The sequence below is a fragment of the Heterocephalus glaber genome, unplaced genomic scaffold (genome assembly GCF_053883595.1).
Source record: "Heterocephalus glaber isolate CG9 unplaced genomic scaffold, H.glaber_assembly_v1.0 deba00001472, whole genome shotgun sequence".
Taxonomy (NCBI): domain Eukaryota; kingdom Metazoa; phylum Chordata; class Mammalia; order Rodentia; family Bathyergidae; genus Heterocephalus; species Heterocephalus glaber.
Window position 1 is genome coordinate 94,680,688 of NW_028258315.1, and position 23,898 is coordinate 94,704,585.

The 23,898-nt window shown below is 39.2% G+C and overlaps 1 protein-coding gene and 1 pseudogene across 1 annotated transcript in view; one reads left to right on the top strand and one right to left on the bottom strand.

Annotated features, from left to right (window-relative positions):
- Fhit (fragile histidine triad diadenosine triphosphatase) overlaps positions 1-23,898 on the bottom strand; it is a 1,393,700-nt gene that overhangs the window by 720,566 nt on the left and 649,236 nt on the right. The window lies entirely within an intron of this gene.
- On the top strand, positions 11,147-12,003 carry LOC147826493 (ferritin heavy chain pseudogene; annotated as a pseudogene).

A 23,898-nucleotide genomic window follows, 5' to 3' on the forward strand; every position in this document is an offset into this window, starting at 1 on the left:
AGAAACAGCCACAAACAATACACAAAACAATGAGTGGGATTGAGTTGCAATAAAACTTTAGTTACAAAAGCAGACAGAATACCATTTGTCCCTAGGCCATAATTTATAAATATTTGAAGGATCTGCAAAAATGATACTATTTCAAATACTATTTTAAATTTACAGCATGTTCTCAAATCTTTTCTAGAAATATAGTTTTGCATATGTTTTAATCAGTACGGAAATTTCACACAACTTAAAATGAATTCACATAAATGAAAAACTCAGTAAATGATGAAAATGTTCCTTTGTAGATTTATAGCATACCAACTTCTTTCTGGAAGAGTGTTATAGGATCTTATTTACTAAATTACTAATTATAATTGGTTCCATTTGTTTAAATTATGCTGTGAAAGATTCTCTGCAGTAAAATAAATACACATGTCTTATCTTCAATTCAACCAAAGGGTTGGAATGACAAGGACAGTGAAATTACACTCTCTACACAAATAATAGCTTTCTATTAGGTTTACCATTTCACCTGAATAATTCCTTATAATCATGAATGATGATGTTATTCAACAACCTAATGATATCATGGTGTGTAACTTCAATCCATCCATCTTTGTCAAGAAGGTCAAATATGTGTATTCCACTGGACTAGGCAAAGTTGAGCAAACAGTTAAACATCATCGTGCCCCTTAATCACTCTTCCCAATCAAAGCAGCAAGTCCCACTTAACTAGATTCTAGGCCCTATGATACACAAATCTGCTTCAAAGATTTTGAATATAACTACACATTTTTAAACAAAGTTTAAGCTCAACTGAAAGAAAAAGTCATTAAACTCAAAGAAAGAGCCCTTAGATTGTCTACAGATATTCTTAATTGGTTATGGCCAGAAAGTTAACATATTTATGAATATCAAAACATTCTGGGCACTTTCAAGTACACAGAGATCCGAGTACTTCCTGGGACATCTTGAAATTGATATTTGGAAGGTAAGAATAGGTCTGAACTACAGTACCAATAAAGAAATGTTTCATAGTGCTAGCCTTGTTCAAAGACTCCATGAGTGACCTCTGGAAGTCATGCCCAGTAGCTGAAATGAATGGAAGCATTTTGCTCTCTAGTTTTAGAGGGTCTGTGTAAGACCTTGGCCTCCGGATGGAGGACGGTGGAAGCAGGAAGGTGTGCTATAGGTACACCAACATGACCTTGCGGCAACACAACTTCTATATTTTAAAAATTACTTCCTGTTTCTCTTGCTTTCTCCCTTCTACTCTCTTTCTTATATCTCACCAAAGTTTCTCACTGCACTAAAATAGTCCCTCGAAGGCCTTATGACACGTACCTACTTCCTTATCGTGCTTCATCCCACAGGCTTTATGAACACAGAAATTTGTTTCTGCCTGAACCATTGTTCTTGTTTCTCTCTGTCTGGAATCTTCTGCTCACTGTCTTTCTCTGGACTGGTCAGGTCACCAGCAGACAAGACTTTCCACACTTCTGTCTTAAGTAGTCTCTCTCTCTCTCAATCCTACTCCTCTTTTTATTGTTTTCAGAACCTAAAATCATGTTGTTCATGACTTATAGGTTCATATCGATGTATGTAATCTTTTATTTTTAACTCCTCTATACAAAAAGAAAAATATAACCATTTTCTGACTGTTCACTACTGAATATCCAGGGACTTGCACACAATTTAATCATACAACGTTTATTCATAAGACACAATTGTGTTTCTAATTATATGTCAGCAAACTGTGACCCTAGAGTCCAACCAGGGTGACACCAGTTTTTGTGAGGAAAGTTTTATGACAGCACAGCAATGCCCGCTCACTCACCTACTGCTGATTGCTGCTTTCACACCAGCATGACGTAGTTGAGTAGTTATAACAGAGATCAAGTGACCCAAAATATATTTACTATCTAATCCTTCACAGAGAATGTTTGACAACTTAATAATACAGGTTTGCCAATTTAATAAGTAAATTATTAAAGCATTGTCCTGTCTTTAGAGGAGTCATGGTCCTTTGTGTGCTTTTGTTTAAATACTCTGAGTCAATCATTCTGCCCAAAGGAAAGCTCCTGCAAAGCCCTAAGTGTCACCTAGCCAGGACCTGTACTGATGCTCCACTCATAATGCCACCTGGCTGAGATGTCAGTGAGTCCTGCTCCATAGCAGTGAGGCCTCATCCAGGCAGAAAAAAACCCAAAAAACAAAAAACAATGGTGAGAGGATGGATCTGGTGCTGCAGTGTATGATACAGTAAGCACTTGGATCTGTAGCTAGGCTTGAATTAATTAAATGACATAAAATTTCATTCCCTCAGACACACCTACCTTATACAAAGTGCTCACCTGCCACACAGAGCTCCTGTACTGCACAAAGCAAATTTATAAGACCTTTCCACCAACACAAAAAGTTCTAGTGGGCAGCATTGATCTGGAGGGTTAAAAAGAAACACCCAACATGTTTGGTGAGCACTGGGTAGCATGAGGGCCTGGAGACCACACAAGAACCCAGGGATCATGAGGACCAACTCCCATGGAAAGCACCCCTGCACAACACAGCAAAACCGAACTGTGAAGGAGAGGAAAAGGAGTATTCTGAAAAACACTGCATCTTGCTTTGCATAGAAATCCAAGAGAACATTTGACCATCAACATAACTTTGTGATTAAAAGTAGAGATTCCCAGGCTGCTGAGATTAGAACCAAGGACGACTTCAAGCAAAGTATGTAACCTCTTAACCAATTCTTCTACTTATGAGGGTAGCCACAAGTTAAAGGATGTTTGTGACAAGTTGATAAATTAAAATTCTGTAGCCCAAAAGAAATCTCCTTTATAGCTCGAGCACCTAATAAGAGCTGTGACTGGTATTCCATTTGTTAGTCAGCTACCTGAATACATAAAGCACTGGCACAGTGCCTGACCCCTCCTAGCAAATACTGTACAAGCATGAATATTTTATATCAACCCCAGCAGGAAGCACAGGGCTCCTGTATAGGAACAGCAGGTAACATCCAAGATTTGCTGAAGTGAACTAGATTCTTTGAGCCGGAAATAGTAACAGGCCAACTTGTGGAATTAGTGAGCCAAACAGTTGACTCATTTTCTGAGAACAAGCCTTTCTGAAAAACAAGCTTATCCTGAGACATCATTTCTTATCACCCTTTTCAAGGAATGATTTAAAGAATATGATTCAAGAGGCCAGACGTCAACATACATTTAGCATTTGTTGATAACTTCTTGTATTCTGAGTTATGAAGATACACGGACAAAAACTCTAAACAATACTTCAAGTACAGCCTTCCAGAATTGCAGTACTATCCTACAATACTTGGTTCTATAGTTAGGTCTTTTCTATGTAATTAAGAGATGCAAACTAACCCACATTTTACCAGTTCCAAATCATGATAAATCATGATTAAATAATGTACATTATTTCTTTAAATCTTTACTGTCTAGGATATTCCCTTTCAAAATTGGTACATGGATGTGACATCACAAGTCACTAGAGTGTTTTTGTTGTTTCATTTTAAATTCCAACTCCAAATTCCTATACTCAAGTTTTCTAGTTCAGAATCCCCAGCATTGAGGAGTTAGGACACAGCTGAGGAATTAGCCTTCTAACCAATACCTCAAATGACTTTTAGTTCGCTGGAAATCTGTTATTTTACAGCAGGATTTCAGATAACCACAGTAGGAAGAAATAGCAAAAATCTAAGTACTTCTAGAACCACTGCTTCCCTGTTTTGGAAAGGTAATAAAAATTGATAATGTATGCTTTACCCAGGGTTATTCATGCAAATGAATATTATATACACACAATCAGCCCTTGTAGAGCTGAAATATTCACAGAAAACTTGAGACATAACATTTTTGCCATCAAGGAGCTTCTTGGATAAGGTGCACTGACACACATGACAGAAGCAGGCATCATGACGCTATGTGAATGCAGCGGGATGAACACGTGTAGTAAGGCCTAGAAGAAGCTGGTCTAGGCTGTCTGCCACGTAAAAAGAGGCTTATTTGGATCCAATAGCAGAACCCCGCAGGAAACAAGGGATAGCAGTTGTTATACTCTATGGGTATCCCAGAATCTTTTCTTGTCATGGCTAACATCTTAGATCTTAGGACACAAGAAGAGTAAAGAACTCTGGCTTTCTCAGTTGCTAACCAAGCAGCCTGGGGAAGCTTCACAGGGTGGCCAAACATAGTTGCATCTCTGTGGTCCCACAAAAAGGAAGAGCCGGGCCACCCTGGAGCCCAGATGCAACCTGGCTCTGAGGAGCCACCCTGGATGACCTCACAGACACAGCGGGCTCCAACCTTCCCAGGTCTGCAGTAACCACCAATAGCTCGCCTCCTCATCTGACAGCTAATCAAATGCTTCCTCCTGACGCTACATTTCTCCTGGGTCTGAACTGCCAAGGACCCTGCGGGTTCTGGAGAGCAGAGGATGTTATCTTACTTCTCAGCTCCCCCAGGGGAGTCCCACATCAGAAGACATCTTGTTTGATCATTAAGAATTCCTTATTTAGTGCCCGCTGTGTACTACCTATGTTAGGCAAACAGAGCAGGCTACCAGATCCTGAACTCAGTGGTAAGGGACACAACAATTTGCTGTCATGATAGCTGAAAATAATCCTGTGACCACTGTGAAAGCCACTGAATTATACATTTCAAACTGGTGAACTGTATATGTGAATTAGAATAAAACCGTTGTAAAAAATAATTAAGATAGCAAAACCTTAGACACACACTAAGGTGAAATTTAAGGAAAAACACACCCACAGTTTAGTTGTTCCTATTTAGACTGTGATTGTGAGACACACATAGTAATTGTATCGTAACTAAATATGAAGGAAAATGGAATGTTTTGAAGAAACAACAAAATAAAAAACTAAATGATACCACATTGGCTAAGCACAGAGGCAACAGAACCAGGAAACTGTGTGGTCAGCTTCTGGTTCTCTCCCTTAGTTGTGTGGCTTTCATTAACTTATTTGAGCCTCAATTTCCTCACTAGTAAAAATGGAGTAAACTTAATGTTTAAAATGTTCAATAATACCTTCTTAATAATCAAATAAATGAAAATGAACATGCTATCACTTTCACTAATAAATTAGCGTATATTAGAAATAGTATCATTATTCAATGTGTACAATAGCAAAATGCTTTTCTATTTTGCTTAAGGATAAATTTTACAGTGTTTACAATATGAAATATAATAGTGTAAATTCTGAAACATTCAAACCAGATGAAGTAAATTGTGGAAAATAAAATCAATGGAATATTATGGAACCACCAAAAAGGTTAACAAACACTGTTTAAATGATAAGGAAAAAGTCTTGTGAAAATAAAAATGAAAAGATCAAGACATCCTACTGTGGAACACTATTCTAGTTTTATTTTAAAGTGTTTAGGAAAAGATGAGAAGAAAACAAACTTTTTTTGGTTAATGGAGTTTTTATCTGGACCATAGGATTATGAGTCTTTTTTACTTTATTCTTAATACCTTTATAAGTGAAAAAACTAATAGCATTAAAATGTGCTCATTTTATTCATACAAATACATGCAATATTCATTTGGAAAGGAAAATAAAACTTATTTATGTGGAACCACACCATAGAGTAAGGTTAATTTTACTTCAAAATAAAGAATTTCATGGCACAAATGATCAGAAAAAACTAATTTTGAAGTATATTCTCCAAACATAAGCACACTTGCTGTTCAACCATGTTCATAGCCACTCATGTTGATGACACTTTAAATGTTTTTAGTTCAGTAAAGCTGCTGAGTAATTTGAAGTTCTTTCTTGCCCTAAGCACAGCCTTTTGTTAGTTACAGTGTAACTGTATGGCACAGTGAATGAAGGAACTACCAGACACAGTGTATTGATCTGAGTTGGCTAATGAAGCCCCCAGAGCTTCAGTGAGAGTACATCATGGGTGTGCCCAACCACAAGCTCAAGTAAGAAAGCCATTAACAAAATGAGGACGAAAATTGTTGCAAGGGAAAATGTGCTTTGGAAAAAAATTTTAAAATCATGTGTGCAAAGTATGAAATGGTTCCCTGTTAGCTACACAGCTGGGTAGCCTTTCTTTGCTACAGTAAACCCAATTGCGGAAACCAACTGTAGGAGTGATTTAATTTACAATTACCTGTCCAAGTTTGATGAATACAGGCAGCTGTATTTTGACAATAGACTGAAAACATCAACTCTGATCTTTGAGTTCAGGGTAGAAATCAAAGCGCTATATAACAGAATGATATCATCAGGATGAAACGAAAAGTTTATTCACCTCAACCCAGAAAGAATGGCTGCTATCAAGAAATCAACAAATAGCAAATGCTGGCAGGGTTGCGGGAAGAAAGGAACCCTTCTCCATTGCTGGTGGGAGTGAAAACTGGTGCAACCACTGTGGAAATCAGTATGGAGATACCTCAAAGAACTAGGACTAGAGGTCCCATTTGACCCAGGTATTCCCCTGCTGGGTATCTTCCCAAAAGAATTAAAAGAATCATACCACAGTGATATATGTGCACCCATGTTCATAGCGGGAAAGTTTGTAATAGCTAAAGCTTGGAAGCAGCCCAAGTGCCCATCGACTGGAAACTGGATAAAGAAAATGTGGGTTTTTATAAAATGGAGTACTACTCAGCCATAAAGAATGAAAAACTAGAGTCATTTATAGCTAAATGGATACATATCGAGGCCATCCTCTTCACTTGATCTTAGCCAAAAGGCTGAGAAGCGATGAGGCCATACTCTTAAGTGAAATAAAAAGGGCACATATGTGTAAATACCGAATAGTTTCACTAGTGTGAGAAACTGATAGTGTAAACAAGGGTTAAAATGATTAAAATGAATAAGTGATAATTGGAAATAGGAAAAAAGGTCCAAAGACGCAGGAGTGAAGGGAGGGAAAGGGGAAAGGAAAAACTATGAGAAAAGAAAAAAAAAATGGAAAGGAAGTCTATGTAAATAGGGAAGGGTGGAGGGGGTGAAGGGCGCACAGCTAATGGGGAAAAAAATAAGAACCAAGATACATCATGTACAGGTACAAGCACCCAATGATAAATGTAAATGCATTGTATACCTAAAATGTACCAATAAAAGAACTAAAACAAAAATCTGAAACATGTATAGCAGAGAGGTCAAAAATTTGGAATTTATAATCAAACAATCTGGGTTTGAGCCTCATGTCTGTTGATTACTATCAGTGTAACTCTGCACAAGAATTTTACTGGTGAAGGGGAAAAGATAATACTAGCTGTAACTATCTTAAAAAGATCTCTATGAAGATTAACAGGAAAAACATCCAAACTACTTAGAACAAACAGGACTGAACAACAATGTACTGCTTTGATACACGTGCACTATAATCACTATCCTTACCACAATTTCATTATGACGTCATCGTCATACTTCGCAACATCTCCTTCCTAGTGCACAAATATTGCTTTGTGTGTTTTCAGATCATCAATCTGTTACTAAAGAAAAATCTAAGGTATTACTAAATATACTTTCAACTCAGAGCACTTCCCTTTGATCAGAAGTTTGGAATTTTAATGTTACAACTCTTAAATTATTTTCAGTGTACTATAGAACGGTGAAGTCAATATGATAAAAGAGAAGTACAAATATGAAATGGGGAAGTGGGAAGAACCACCCCTGTTGTGCTAGATTTTAACTGAGGTGTCAGTATCAATCCATGATTTAAATTATACACATAAACTCATACATATTTTCTAGTCTTTTCCACAAGAAGTGCCTAGAAAAGATGTTTCTAGAATAGCAATGAGTGAGGGTTCTTTGGAAATAGCTAATTCCAGCTCTGGAGGCGAGAAAGAATAAAATGAACTTGGAACATGTTGTGCCAGGAAATAAGGAAGTGCTCAAATCTCATAAAGTCAGGTCAAAAGACCATACACACCTGCATGGAGTGCTACCTGATGCAAAAACAAATAAATTTAACCAAAATGATATAATACCAGTGGGTTATAACAACCAGAATTCAAAATAATCTGAATTGATTAGAGGAGAGAGAGGCAGAGATAGACAGACAAGAACAGCTAAAAGGGAGAGGGGTATATATTTCCTTCTTACATAAGAATTCCAGATAATAAATGGAAGAATGCTAGAATGGGCAAAACAACGTCTTGTGAGCCTCTTGTTATAAATAACTCATTTATAACTTGTTATAAATAACTCATTTATAACTTGTTATAAATAACTCATAAATACTGTATCAGTAAGTACTGAAGTAAACCACTGGGGGAAACAATATGGGGAGACTATGGTATGCGTATGACCTCAATAAATAATGAGGAAGTAATCAGAACCAAGAAAGTGCAGACTGGCATGGGATAGCTGGCCTGGGATCTTGGTGTAATGCCATGAAGAGCCAAGGGAGGTAGAGAACTGTTACAGATTTAAAATATTTAAAATATCTTTTTTGTTTTTCTGAGACAAGGTCTCATGCAGTTCAGGGTGGCCTTGAACTAAGTATGTAGCTCAGGTTGGTCTCAAGCTTGCAGTGATCTTCCTGCCTCAGCCTCCTGAGTGCTGGGAGTGTAGGCCTGCCCACAATAACCAACTGAGATGCATAAGAACCTCCATTGAATCTTGTCATTGAGAAAAGAATCCAATTAAAGAAATTTGAGCACAGAAAATATGGTATTATTCCACTGATTTGGATTTTGTTGAATGCAGTCAATGAGACACAGTTATGCACAAGGTGCCTTTATCCTTAGGAGAGGTGTGTTGGGATATTTGGGAGCATCACAGTTTCTCCGCTGACTATAACCAGATGGTTTGGAAAAAAGAAGTGTTGTCCACTGAGAAACATGGTATGAATATCTCAAGATAACACAGTTTATGAAACTTGAAGAGAGAAAAATATGTGAACATTGAAAGCGACTTTCAACTTTTCTGTGGAGTTTGAAATATTTTTATCCTTATTTATTTTTATATTGAAAATTATGTTCACATACTACATTTGGAATATTCCAGATATTTTCCCTCTGCCCCAATTTCTCACTTCTAATCCAAATAAATGTGTTATACTGCAAGTATTTTTGTAAGTCAGCTCCTATCTTTATTGGCAGGAGTGGTCCCAATAAGCAACTAAAGTTCAACATGTTTAATCCTCCAAATGATTTTCCATATGTTTGTGTGTGTATAAATACACATAAAAGACAAATGTTTTTCAGTCAAGAATAGCCAATGCGAGAGTCCCTTCAGACTTTAAAAGCCTCCAATTTTTATTACAAGGCATTTTATCTCCAACATCAATAAGACAACTAAAAGTCTGTGAGAGAAGAATCTTTCCAGACCCATCAGGAGAAACAAAATCTGTACCAAAGCGCTCAGACAGACACAAAGGTGTGACTTTGGACACCTGTGACTCTCCGCTCTGCCACCCACAGGGATACTAGTCTTCAGTGTCTTGCTCTGAGGAATGCCCTGGAGGAAAACCCCTTAATCTTTCAGAAGGGCAATATGAGCTGAGGGCAGCTCAGTGGATAAAACATAGCTGGTCACCAAGCCTCCAGAGAACAGAGAACTGCCACCCACAATGGGCAGCGAGGCAATACGGGGAGTGGGCACTACAAATGGACAGGCAGGCGCTGATGGCACCAGCACAGGGGAGCACTTGAGAAAATGCCCTTAAGCAAAGGTAATAGGATCCTGGCGTGAGCTGAAGCCATGAAGAAAACCAAAGGCCCCAGAATGGCAGGAAGGCTGTGGAGCCCTGAGCATACACAGTAAAGCCTGCTCTTTTCCTGGCATAAAACCCAAACAGCAGCTCGAGGGGGAAATCTACACATTTACGGGATGTGACCTCCAAACAATTGAGGGAGTTCAGCAAGGGGGGAGGGATGACAGCACTAATGCCAGCATTTATGGATTTACTAGAAGAGAAATGCACTCTGACAGCAACCTCACTCGAAGAGGACCGACCACACTGAAGACAATGGCCACGTCCATAGACCTGGCCTGGGGAGGAAAACAAACTAAAAAGAAAGGTTAGGCTTTCATTAATAAAACCTTTAAAAGAGGGAGAGAAAAGCTTTAAGGAACTCGTGGAATATAAAATCACACTTGACTATAACTCCTATAACTGAGTAGAAACTTAATCATAATAGAACTAGTATTTGAACACATTATGTGCCAGGGACGGTCTATATATTTTGCATATATCCACTCACATGGTGTTCATATGAACCCTGTGAGGTAGACACTATTGCTCCCTGTTAAGTATAAGATAACTGAGGAAAGCCAAGTTATCCAACTTCACAAGACTGGCTCCTAGCAATAAAGTGAGCTGGGATTCACATCCAGGCCTGGGCTGCAAAGCTCCAGCCCTCAGACAGAGCATGCTGACAACTTTAACATCACCCATTGTTTATGTGTGTGTGTGTGTGTGTGTGTGCACCTGTGTGGTGCTGGGGACTGAACGCATGCTGGAGGTGGGGGTGGGGAGAAGCTAGGCCTTTAGGGACACAAAGGATTAGCAAAGCATGCTAGGGAGCACACAATCCCCAAACTCATTGGTCCCTGTACCCCTTTATACTCTCAGAAATGGATAACACCAAAAGCTTATATTCACGCGGCTGTACTTGCAGATACTTCTTTAGAAGTGAAAACTCAGAAAACTCTGAAACGTATATTCACTTATTTAAAATAATAAATCTACAACATGTTAACATCTATAATATCTTTATAATTATGTTTTCTAAGACAAAAATAGGGTGAAGAGGGGCATTTTTATACAGTCTTGCAAATCTCTAATAATGGTGTGGTAGAAGAAGGCTGCATTTTCACTTCTGCTTTTCTATGCAATCTGACATGATGTCTTATGGGCAAAGTGCACAAAGAAAAGCTGGTCTCATGCAGACACATGGACGGTAAAGGAAACAGCTCACAAATCCCCTGAAAGGTCTCAGAAAGCTGCAGGGGCACTGGTTTAAAGCATGGGCTCTGTAGTTCGACCATTTGGTCTCGGAGCCTGTCTCTGCCACGCCGAGGCTATTCAATCTAGATTAATTGAGGATGAATGCTCTCACTACCTCCTCTATGAAATGGAGGTGCCGTTGGCACCTCGCTACAGGGCCACTCATGAGTATTAACATGTGAGGTCGTCGCCCACCTGCTGCCATGACGACCTCCTCACCCTCGCAGGTGCGCCATAACTACCACCCAGGCGCTGAGGCCGCCACCAACCGCCAGATCAACCTGGAGCTCTACGCCTCCTACGTCTACCTGCCCATGTCTTACTGCTTTGATCACGATGATGTGGCTTGGAAGAACTTCGCCAAGTACTTTCTGCACCAGCCTCCCGAGGAGAGGGAACATGCCGAGAAGCTGATGAAGCTGCAGAACCCACGCAGTGAGCCGATCTTCCTGCAGGATATCAAGAAACCAGACCGTGACGACTGGGAGAGCGGGCTGAACGCGATGGAGGGCGCCCTGCACCTGGAGAAGAGCGTGAACCAATCACTCCTGGAGCTGCACAGGCTGGCCACTGACAAGAACGGCCCCCACCTGCGTGACTTCACCGAGACTCACTACCTGGACGAGCAAGTGAAGGCCATCAAGCAGCTGGGTGACCATGTGACCAGCCCGCGTGAGATGGGAGCCCCCCAGTGCGGCATGGCAGGGTTCCTCTTCCACAAGCACACCCTGGGGGCGTGACAACGAGCACTAAACCTGGGCTGATGTCACCGGGGCAGCGCATGCGTGTTGGGGCTACCTGTACCTTTTCTACAAATTGCACCTGAACATCTAAAGTTCTTTAATTGCTTCAAATGAAGAAATTTGGTACCCCCCGAAAAATAAATAAATTAATTAACATTTGACAGATGCTTAGGAAAGTCTCATGGTATAAATGTTATCAGAGTAATGCTAAATAACTAAAAGAAATGATGATTTTCAGGCCGAGTTCCTGTGACAGGGTGACATCTTTACACTGAATTTTATGTTCTCACAACTGGGTAAATAAGAAGAATGACTTGAGTGGGAGTGAACAATTATATCCATGTTGTAAAAAGAATAGTTACAATAGGACCCTTCATAAATTGAGACTTCAGTAGAGATGCATACTGAGAGGCATAACTGCCTTTGGCTTAAGAAAAAAAATCACTGGAATCTCCACCCCACAGAGGATGAGAAGCAGCATCCTACTTCCAAAACCCTTTCACGTTCACAGTCATGTCACACAAGGGGAATTCTGTAATGCAGTTTCTGTTGAGTTTTGGCTATAAATGCATGTTCAGTGACTTGCCAATCTGAGCAAATCAAAAATATTTTTAATGACAAAAAGTAGGTGAAGAGTTATGGAGAATCAAGTGGATATTAACTCGAAGATAGGTTAAATATATTTTCACTTGGGCAAATTTTTATTAATTTCATTTCTTTTTTGTTTTTGTTTTGACACAGGGTCTCCTTGAACTCACTTGTTAGCCCAGGCTGCCCTGAAACTTCTCCCTCAGCCTCCAGAGTGGTGGAATCACAGGTGTGTGTCACTACACCCAGCTTAATTTCATTTCTTACCATTGATAAAGGCCAGTCAGAAGATAGTCTCAGAACTGAACATGGAATACAGAAAGTGTTAAAGATATCTTTCCTACATATATTACTTCCATATGTGATGTATTTTAATTGTGATTAAATGTATAATTCTTCCAGCCAATACTTCCAATAGGAATTCTTTCATGTATTCCTAGACTTCTTTACTTCACCATCAAGTATCGGTATTTTTTCAGGGAGGATCAGAATAATAGAAAATGAGTTATTTCCCTAGCTCTGTAGATGTGCTTCTCTAGGGCCACAGGAACGTGATCCACTGCTATTGCTGTGGCTTTTGTGTTTTCACCAATGGTCAAAGGACTGTTCCAGCTTCAGGATCTGGCTACTGGGAACTGTCATGTATGCTTTACTGTTTCTAAGGAATTAAAATATTGCAGAATTGATTTTATATGATAATTAAATTAAGTATTACCTACATAAAATAATACTGTAACATCATTCTTAATATCTTTGGTAACTTGGAAGACCCAGTATAATCTTGCCACATTCTCTAAGATCTACCTTTTCGATAATATCTTTTTGCAGGAAATATGTAAAACTGATAGTTAACAAGAAGACTAATTTAGCAGTTCAATGAAAAAGTTTCTGTTTTTATTTTAGGAATATGGAAAGCGTGGCCATGCTTCTAAAACTCTACTGTCTGGCTCATTGCTATGCTTCTGATCTCTTCATTTATACACTTGGGAATAGCATCTGCTACCCCTTTCAAAGGGCTTCTGAGAAGATGAAGAGAATTTTTAAACCATGCCTATGAAGTGTTATGAACTTGTTGGTAATGGTAGACTAGTAAAAGAAAAAAGAAAATCACTTAAAAAACACAAGAAAATATACATAAATATTTTACTAAGCTCAGGAAAAGACCTTGTAAGCATAAAAGAAATGGGAAAACTCACAAGTGACAAAGTGGATAGGTGTAACTATAATAAAATTTCTATATAGCAATACATTATAAGCAAACATAAGAAGCCGAGACCAAAAAAGGAACATTCGTAACAAATATTATAGGAAGAATGTTAATTTCTAAAAGATTATGATAAAATTGAATTAAAACACAAAAGTGACAGAAAAAGAAACGAAAGCACTTAACAGGTAACTTACAGATAAAAATAAATTATAAATCATTTGAAAGATCATTTCAATAGCAATTAATTACAAAGTGAAATCATTAGATATTTATCCTATCAGCTTGGCAAAGGTTAGGAGAAACTCCAAAATCTTAAAAGTTTATAAAAACTCTGTATCCTCTTGCATTACCAGTGTGAAACAAATGTAGGAATATTTATCAACTTAAAGAATACACAGCATTTTAGCAACAAAGTGATCTAGTTGTTAGAGCTTGTACCTAGATGTCCCCTTAAAGCCTCATTCACTCACAGGTGGGGCTTCTCAGAGATGGCTGGACCTAGGAAGTGTGACACTAGGATTAAGGGTGTGTGGTTCTGCATTAGTCCACAAACTGCTGTAGCATAATTTTGGACAATGGGAAGGCTGACCTTGAGTGTGGGTGGCACTACCCTAAAGGCTTGTAGCCTGGATGGGATAAAAGAGAAAGGCAAGCTCACTGCTGCCACTTGCTGCTGCTGCTTCATGCCTACACTGCCATGGACTGTTTCTCCTCTGTGATGCCCGTCTGCCATGCCACCTACCTTGGAGCCAACCAACTATAGACTGAAGTCTCTACAAACTGTGAGCCAAATAAACCATTCCTCCTTTAACTTGTGGGTGTCGGGTACTTTGTCTCAGCAACGAGAAAAGTAACTAAAACATAATTTAAGCTTATCAGAAAATGACAAAAGATCCTCTACCAAAATATTCATTACACATAGGTTGCGAAGTTCATAGTAAATGATAAATTATAGTAGATCCATATGGCACAATATTACACCATCGTTAAAATTCTCTTTTAAGTATGTATCAAAACTTCAGAAAATGTCAACAATGAAATAGGTTAAAATCAGGTTATAAAATGTTTTTCTTTTCTATACAAACATAAAATAAAACTAGAAAGAAATAAACTGAAATTTTTATCAGAGCTTATTTTACTTAATGAGATTATAGTTTTTACTTTGTATAATTGGTACATATTTTTATAATGAGAAAAAATAAATCTAAGATTTAGAAATATGCTACACTTGATTTAAGCTAGATTGCTTTTACATAGACATAATTTAAATGAAACAGGTATTTTGATCAAGCAGTTCATTAGCTGGTTCCTAGTAGATTGCATTAAGAATACCAAATGGTTTGAATGAATGCAACTCCTTCTGTCCTCAACATCTGAGAACTACATTAGTGCTGACCTTACTCTGGACTGGTTATTGTGTCAGGAGACTGAGCTATGGGAAAAAGAGATGAAGAAAGAAAGAACAGTCGCCTCTGAAAGCAAATTAAAGAGAACTGTACAGTTCAGAAAACAAGTGAGGCGTGGCCCAAACCCTTCCAGCGAGTGCAGGCTGCGCACTCCCAAACGAAGGACTGGTGCTTAGCGGAGAATTTCTAGACTCTTGCTGCCCTCCGTATAGGAGACGCGTTTTGCCTTAAAAAGTTCATTAAATTGGGCCAGGAATTTAGCTCATTGTCACCGCGCCTGCCTGGCAAGCGCAAAGTCCTGGGTTTGATCCCCAGTACAAAAAAAAAAAAAAAAAGTTCATTAAAGTTAGTTCTTAGAGAAAGATACAAATGTACTTTTAGAAGGTCAGTTTTCAGGTTGTATGTGGCTAAGCAGGTCAGGTTTGGTGACTGCCATTCTAGTTAATGAGAGTTGAGTATCCTTGAGGATTTCATTTAAAACAATGCTGGCAAAGTAACTCAAAGTCAAGAATGAACTCAGGGTTATTCACCTACCTACTCTTCCCAGGGATTACAAGCAACAGAAAATAATCTGTTTTTTTTTAAAACCATGCCTCATAAAGAGGTCAGAGAACATCAAATTCTTATAAATTGATAGATTTATCTAAAAATCCTAGGTGTTACTTCACTGTCATTTTAAATGAGCAGTTTAAAATTCTCCAATTGGTATGTAATACTCACATAGAAATTCAGGAAGCTTCTTTAATTCAGTTAAAATTTCAGCTGTACAAACTTAGGGCTACCCCAGTGATGCCCCTTACACAAAACCCAACCTCTAACCAGCCTTAAAGTACCAAGACAGCAGATAAAGAAAAAATCATAACTAATCTATCCTGCTCCCGATCACTTATGCGACTGCATTAAAAGTCTGACTTCCACATCAACTAGTGCTCAAAATAGTTCGGGGGAGGGGCGGGTAAATCTTTATTTTCAGATGAGAAGACAAAAGAAAAGTAACTTTACCAAGGCTCCAAGTGGGACTAAATTTCTCTTATCTAAACCCACTGGTAATTTCCACAAGTACAAACTTCTGCACCCAGCAAGTGTAAATAAGGCAGAAACCCTTGAGCACAGTTAAGGGCACCAAGGACAAGACTGCACAAGCCTTGTTCAGCAGTAACTCTGTGGTGTGAGCTTCCTGGTAGGGCCCTGGGAAAGGCCCTGTGCAGAGGGCAACATGGGGACTGGAACCACAAAGCTGAGGAGCAGAGCAGCATGTGTAGGTCCAGGGAAAGTCATCTCTGAAGGGGACGACAGCTGGTGCCAGGCCCAGGGACAGGCATAGGATCACTAAAGCAGGGTCCCAATTCCAGAAGCCAAGGTGGGGACCTGGGATTTCATTCTAATTGAAAGTATCAGCAACTGGAGGTTCTTAATGCAAAGGAATACTGTGTTCTTATTTTTACATTAAAAAAATAATGCCGGCTTCTGTGTTGTGGTGATTGAACGGTGGAATAAAAGTAGAGAAAGTAATAAACAAGAAAACCAAAGAGATTCCTGCACCCAGTCCAGGCAAGATCTGGCAGGAGCAGTAGAGAGGTCGAGCAGCAGACACAGAGCACATTTCTGGGCTAAAGTCCCCACGTGCACTACAAGGATGTTTTGAGACTGCTGTCAGTTTCATGTTCTAACATCATCCCCATGAAGAAGGATCCTCAGAAAATAGAATGACAATGATGATCTCTACTCTTGAGCATTTCTTTCTGCTTTTCCTGAGCAATAAGCTTTTTTTTTTTTTTTCACCTGAAAAGGGATGCTCTTTTCTTCAGGTTGATGGTAGGAATTTCAAGGCCAACTCTGTGACTCAACTCTAATAAGTATATGTAGATTTTTCTAATCCATGTGTCCCCTCCATTTGAATCCATCTTAGTTACTTTTCCTTACTTACTACTTGATTTTTGCTATATTTCTACTTATTCATTCTTACTATATTTATTATAGTCAACTTCGGTCACTTTTAAGCTTTCTAGGAAATAAGCCAAAATTGTCCAATGATGATTGTTTTGGCCATCATACAAATAAAATATTTGAAAAGAAGGTTTTATAAAAGGGATTAATCAGATCATTTTTAAACCTGTTTGTTATGTAAGACAGCCTACATGCATAAGAGGTCAAGAACAAAGGGCCGTAAAAACTTGACTAAACTACCGAAATAGCTTCGAGAACTGCTCTGCACATCCTGAAGAAACACCACAGAGAGCAAATGAGAAGCCCTCCCAAGGCACTTGTACCACCCTGCACGCCCATGGCAGCAATGCCTGTGCAAACCTGTAGGTTCTGTAGCTGCAGCAGCACCAAGCCAGGGCACAGGGCGCCAGTCTCCTTCTGTTGAAGGCCTTGTGGTTTTGAGCTACCTTCCACACCTGACTTTTGGTGACAATAGGAGTCATCACTTGGGAAGAAGAAGAAGAAAGCACCTCAGGTACCCCTCATTCCAGCTGTCTGTCTCCACCCTCACCAGTTCTCCCCTTGCATGGTCGGGGAGACTGGAGGTGGGGCTCAGTGCGGTGGAGGTGGTTCAGCGGCTGCCTCTGACTAGGTAAGAGGAGCTATTTACCAGCTAGTCTCTCCCATCCCCTTAAGGTCCGAGTTGCTTATTCCAGGGTAATGTGAAATCTTCCTCAAAGTCTGCTGCACTCCTGTGCTTCAGCTCTATCATTACAGACATACTTCCATGAGCAAAAGCTTCCAGGGGACATCTGGTCCCTAAACAGAACAGAATATGCCAACTAATAGTCCAGACTTCCGCATGTGAAACACTAGATAAAGATTTTAATATAATTCCTGATGATTTATTTTTGTCTTGACACATCTTATTTAACCACCATCAAAGCCATTATCTCTGGTGAAAGGAAAGGTATCATGGTTGAGTTTAAATTATTAGCATTCAGCAGATGCATCTCAGTTCTGACAAATCTCTTCAACTAGAAGTAAATCTTGAAGATGAAACAATTTCTTGAAAACCACATTTATTTCAAAACCTACCAGAAAAGGTAAAACTCAGAAGGCCAGATGAAGTTAGTCCTTTCCAGACTCCTTTTACCTCAAACCAAATTGTGCTGCCAATCTGGGTAAACTATGTGGACCCATCCAGATGGCACTAGAGTTGGGCTCATAGCTTAGAGATTTTCAGAAGTCACCAAGGTTACTTATATTCTTAAATGACGATGATTATGACAACACAATATAGCCATTAGTGACAAAATGTCCAGGCAAATATAAATGGCAAAGTATAGATTTATAAAAGTACAACAGTAGAAAGTGGGACTAACAGGAAAGGGTTAAGACCCTGAGGAGGTAACTTATCAAGACACCCAACCAATTATATAAAAAATATTTGTATAAATATTGGGAGAAAAAGCAGACATTGTAGAACCAACGATAAAAAAGAACCAAGAGCCCTGAGTCAAGTCCTGACTCGTATAAAGCAGAGTTCCCACTGAGCTCAGACTCAATTTTCCATTTACACTTCTCACAGATCAGTAAGTATAAAAAAAATGGGGATTCCAGTATTCACTCATTTACTTAAAATTCTGTTTAATGTAAGATACTAATAAATTGCATTGTATATATATATATATACACACACACACACTATCCATCACCTGACACATGCACACAAGGGAGGCAGAGAGAACAATGCTTCAGGACACCCGTACAACAGCCAGGCTTCCCCCAAACTGTGAGGAAGGTGGCCATCTGAAACAAAGAAAGCATTCTATTGTTTGAACTCACCAGCAAATCTATAACTCAATGGTGCTGAAGAACGAATGGCACATTTTATCCCAGGGACACAATGGCAGCTACCCCATCAGTCTTCATCTCTCTAAAGCAGTGCTGTAGGTGAGCCTGGTACACTGGAATGTCCATTCTTGTTATTAACAATTGAAATACTGCAGTGTTTACTATCCCTTGAGGGCTGCTCACCACCCTTTGCTTCCTCCCTGGCTCTCTCCAGATTGCCCCACCATGCAGAAATTAATAGGTTGCTGTCTGTACAGCAGAGGGCTCAAGGAACTACCACTAAATACTGGTCAGGGCTGTGTGTGAGACTCATTGTTACATATCCAACTAACCCCCTGCCTAAGACATAACCACGCATACATCCTGACCTACAACCATGGGCACATTTAACCCAAACCAGGACCCATAAAATACATTCAAAGCCTGTAGTAGAAATCTCAGGAAAATAGTTTCTACTATGAAACTAGTTCAGATATTTAGTGTCGCAGAGAGTTCTTAGGATAAGTCCAATTTAGGATTTGTGCCCAAGAGCTATTTGGAAATGTATAGTTCTTTTTTCAGTCAATTAGTTTGAGAAAGGAAATGGGAGCTAAGCAAGTAAATTAGATCATTAATTTACAATAAATATAAATTAACTATGCTAATTTTAAGAGTTGAACATATATACAAATTATGCATGTATAGTATAGAATAAACAAGGACTGTACATAAGGCTGTATTAGAAGAAGGCCATCTTGAGTATGTATGTTGTAGAAAATCTACATATATTCAATCAGTATATTTTAACAGTTTTGATATGTGTATGAAAATGTAGGATAAACAGTAACTGCCTCCTGATGTTCTAGCAAATCTATTTCTATTCCAAATGGGAATTAGAATATATTTCGCACTGTGTGAGTTAATTACATGACATTTCTTATGAATAATGATATATTGTTCCATTCATTACTTTTAATTATGTTCCTTACCAAGTGCAAGGCTGGCAACACCATGACTAGCCTTTTCCTGTTCTTTACAATCTGATGACTTGCACAGGATGCAGGTCAAAACCATGCCAAGCACATAAAGAACAGAGTTCTGTAGTCCTTCAAAATGACAGTTTAACACTACCTGAGAAAGTTACATGCAAACATAAGTAAAAATGGGGAACATCACTTCACATTACAAGATACTCATGTTGGAAATTAATATGAGAAATATTCAAAGTATTATTTTGATACAACTACCATTCTGCTATTTGCTAGGGCCAGAATGAGGCCATCCCTAACATTCTCTGTACCTACACAACCATTAGAATTATGTTCTGTATCGATGGGCAGCTTACACAGCATCCTTTTCTGGTTGTGAAAGTGAAACTATAGCCTTTGTTCAATTCTGAGTAATATACTGTAGCTGCTTAAAAGCCTGAATCAAAAAGCCCTTTGAATTTTCCCCCTCTGTTGCATAACCTGGGCAGGCTAGCCACAGTCACAGCAGGGTGGGAAGCTATGCGGGAAAGTGCCATTACACAGAGGAGGCTGAGGTTAAGGGAAGCCAGTGAAGACACAGTCATTAAAGGACAGGGGTCCTGTGAACCACACCACCACCAGGTGCATGCAGGCCTCACCAGGAAGCAGGCAGCACGGAGATTCGAGAGGGACAGACAGACAGTGGAGAGCAGGAAGCAGCGTGGGTGAGGTTTAGATGCCAAAGTACATGTTGCAGGCACACTGTTTCAAATAAGTCTCCTCCATTTGAAGGGTCCAGGTGGAACACAGAGTCCATACCTATTTTCTCCATCTGAATGATTACTTTCCTTGCACACAAAATACCTATTTAATTCCTTCAGTATTAGTTCCAACAATCTATTGTTCTTTGTGTAATAGAGAGAAAAATGATCATCTTGGTTCCAGAACAAAAAGCAACTTGGAAGAGGAAGGCCTGACAAGATAGCTTCTCCTTCTCCTCTGGAACCCACGACAGTTGCTGTGTGCTGACCGTGAGCATGGAGGCAGAATCAACCTCAACACGCTCATCTCACTGCCAGCTGACGAGCCAGCAGTCCAGTCGAGATAAAATGTATGTGCTTCCTCTTCAGCAGTTTCAGAGATGACAAGACAAGAAGGATGGTGGTCACACAGGTTTGTCTTACAATGAGGATTGGCAGGATCCTCCATGGCAGATTCTAGACATTGAAGACACTAGTGAACCCAAGAGAATGATGAAAGCATACAAGAACTTTCCTGCTGACCAATGTCATCAAAAGCTGGCTTTAGCTGGGACCAGTGTACACTACTGGCCCAAGAATAGGTACGCATTTATCGGGACAATCTTTCCCATAAACACAGGAGGGAAAAAGCTCCAACTGAGCAATCACTGCTACACAAATACCTCTAAACAAAATAATTTTCCAAAAAAAGAAAAAAATACGACCACAAGTAAACTAACCTGCCCATTAGAGCTCAGGACAAAAGACAGCAAGATCATGTGATCATCTCTGAAGGACTCTACAAGAGTACTTAAGCTAGCTCGGAGGTGACAGGTGCACGCAGTGCAAAGACGTGTGCTCAGCGCAATTTTAAGAGCACAAATTTATCTTTAGCTGTAAAGATATTAAAATAGTGCTTGTGCTCATTTCATTTGTACAGGAAGGTTTAAAAAGAAACACTTTTCAGAAATGAAGAGAGATCATCAGATCACTAATAACTGTGGTTCCTGAACAGTCAAAGGAATTCACAAGACTGCACCCACTTAGGAAATGACGAATACCGCTGACTTTCACAAAGGACTAAAAGGGCACTTTCATCTATTCCACAAGAATCCTTGTTAAGTAATTAAACTATTTTTATTAGCGTTTCATTTATTTCAGGAGTACTCAATATAGCGATGGTCTGAAAAGAAAAAGCATAATATCACTGATTTGGAAAGGTAAAATTTTGAATTCGAAGACATTCGCATGTGCCAACTCGCCACGATGAATGCAATCATCATTATTAGTAAAAACATACTAATAAAAATGTGTTAAAAAGACAAAGATCAAGAGTTTTGTCTCCTAGCTGTTGAGGTCAGCTCGTACAGCAGTTTCCACTGTACTAAACTTTTAGTTTCTAATGAGTCAGCAGAAATGTCCTTTGAGTTACCTAGTTTAATTCCCCACAGATATACTCTGCAAGGCTGACTTCCATGCATCATCCTAACATTGTTTGGCCCTGATAACACTCTGTATGTGATGCTCCAGGATAGAAAAAACTGGTCTCTTTAATAACTGATTCAATAATCTGTTGACAAATGATTTGTATAACACAGTAGGGCCAGCGAGCAAGTTTGTCTCTGTCATTATACACCACATTCAATCTATCCAAAAGCACTGCAATGTCTCCCCTGTGCTAAAGATCCTTATGCCATTCTGAACGGCAACCCGAAGATCAATACACTGTCTTCTGAAAACAACAGGACATAACAAATGAATAATTTTATTTACAATAAAAGCCCCAGTCCCCAAATGAATTCTACTCATGTTCAAATTCATTCTTCATGCTCAACTCAAGAAGAGAGGAAGACACAGTACAAGGTAAGGGGAGGGAAGTAAGAAGTATTAACCATAATGGCCCAAATTTATTTAAGCCATGAAGAATGGCTGGGCTGTACTGATGCACATGAATAAAATGTTCATTGCAAATTTCTGAAGACACACTCTACAAAATGATTCTATTCTCTTACCAAGAAACTCTGAAAAGTATTTTCCAGGAGCAAGAAATTAATGGATTACAGATGTTCTGATATATTCTTCCAGAGTGTTGCATGACACAGACCGTTCAATCAGCTATAAACACTGTTGGCAAGGAACAGAAGTGTTTGCTTCAGGTAAGGAAAAGGAGGGACCGAATTGGCTCTTTTAAGAATGAAGGCTTGCTTCAAAAGCATATCTCTGGGCCCCTGATCTGACACTTCATCTCCCATTCTGAAAGCTATGAAAAAGTCAGTGAGTAATGTCATAAGAAAAAAAAACAGTTGAAGGAGACAGCAAAATGTTAGCAAGGACACAAGTTCAAGGATAACATCTATAAGTCACTCATGAATGGTATGCTCCCCAAAAGCCATGTGAATACCATTTTTAAAAAAGAATCAAAGACACAAAGCAAAATATTGCATTTTACATGAACATGCCAGTATACTACTCAAGATACTAATTTGTCCACTGACAAATGCAGAAAGAAATGTAAAAGCATCTTTTCCCATTTTCCATCAATTCTGCTGCACACACATAACAAAATTGTAAACTGAGTTGTAACTGACAAATCTTGAAGGGAAAGTTCAAAAGGTACAGTTTGGACATAATATTAACATATCTGGAATAAAATGGTGACATTTTGGGCATAGGAACATGGAAAAGTCAATCATTAAGCAGACTCTCATTACTCAATTCCATTAACTGAAAAAATGTATATATTCCTGGCACCTAAAATTTCACTTTCAATTTAGTCACAATAAAATCTGAGGACGCTAATAAAAAAGAGGCACTGTACGCAGAAGCAGGTCTCACACTGAGGATGGAGTGGCTCTGACAGACTAGCGGGAATGCACACATTTTGACATGAACCCAATGAGGACAAGTGTTTGACACAGGGTCTGGAAGAGAGTATGAGCTCAGTGACAGAGTTAGTGAATCCACATAAACCCGGGGTGAGGCATTAAGTATCTCAAGGAGGACAGAATACTTTTTTTTTCCTAAAGACAACAATAGTTATCAAAGCCCCTTGGTAGGAATCAAAAGGGGGAGAATCTCAAGGTCCAGAGTGGCAGGGTGAAAGAGGTCAAGGGGAAGTACAACACACATTTAGGGTACAGCTGGGAAAACGCAAACGGAGGCAAGACAATGAGAGTTTTAAAGCTATGCTAAGGAGTTTGAACTTTTTCTTTAAAAAAATAATATGATCATTAGTGATTTGCTAGCAAGGGATCAGAAGACTGATACAGTCAGAGCTGTGGTTTAGAATGAGGAGAAGGGTGGATTGGAAAAGCCAGACTCAGGAAGGCTGCAAAGAGACTAGACAAGGGCAGGTAGGACTGAACACTGGGGAAAGACAAAAGCCCAATCCAGACATTTCACTATTTATTTGAAAAATGCTAGTGGGCAGAGCTATCCATAGCTTCAACTCTTAAATCCCAGGACAAAGACTACAGCTTTTTGCAAGCAAATGAGTACCCTGTTAAGATGCATCTCACCGTGGTAACCTAAC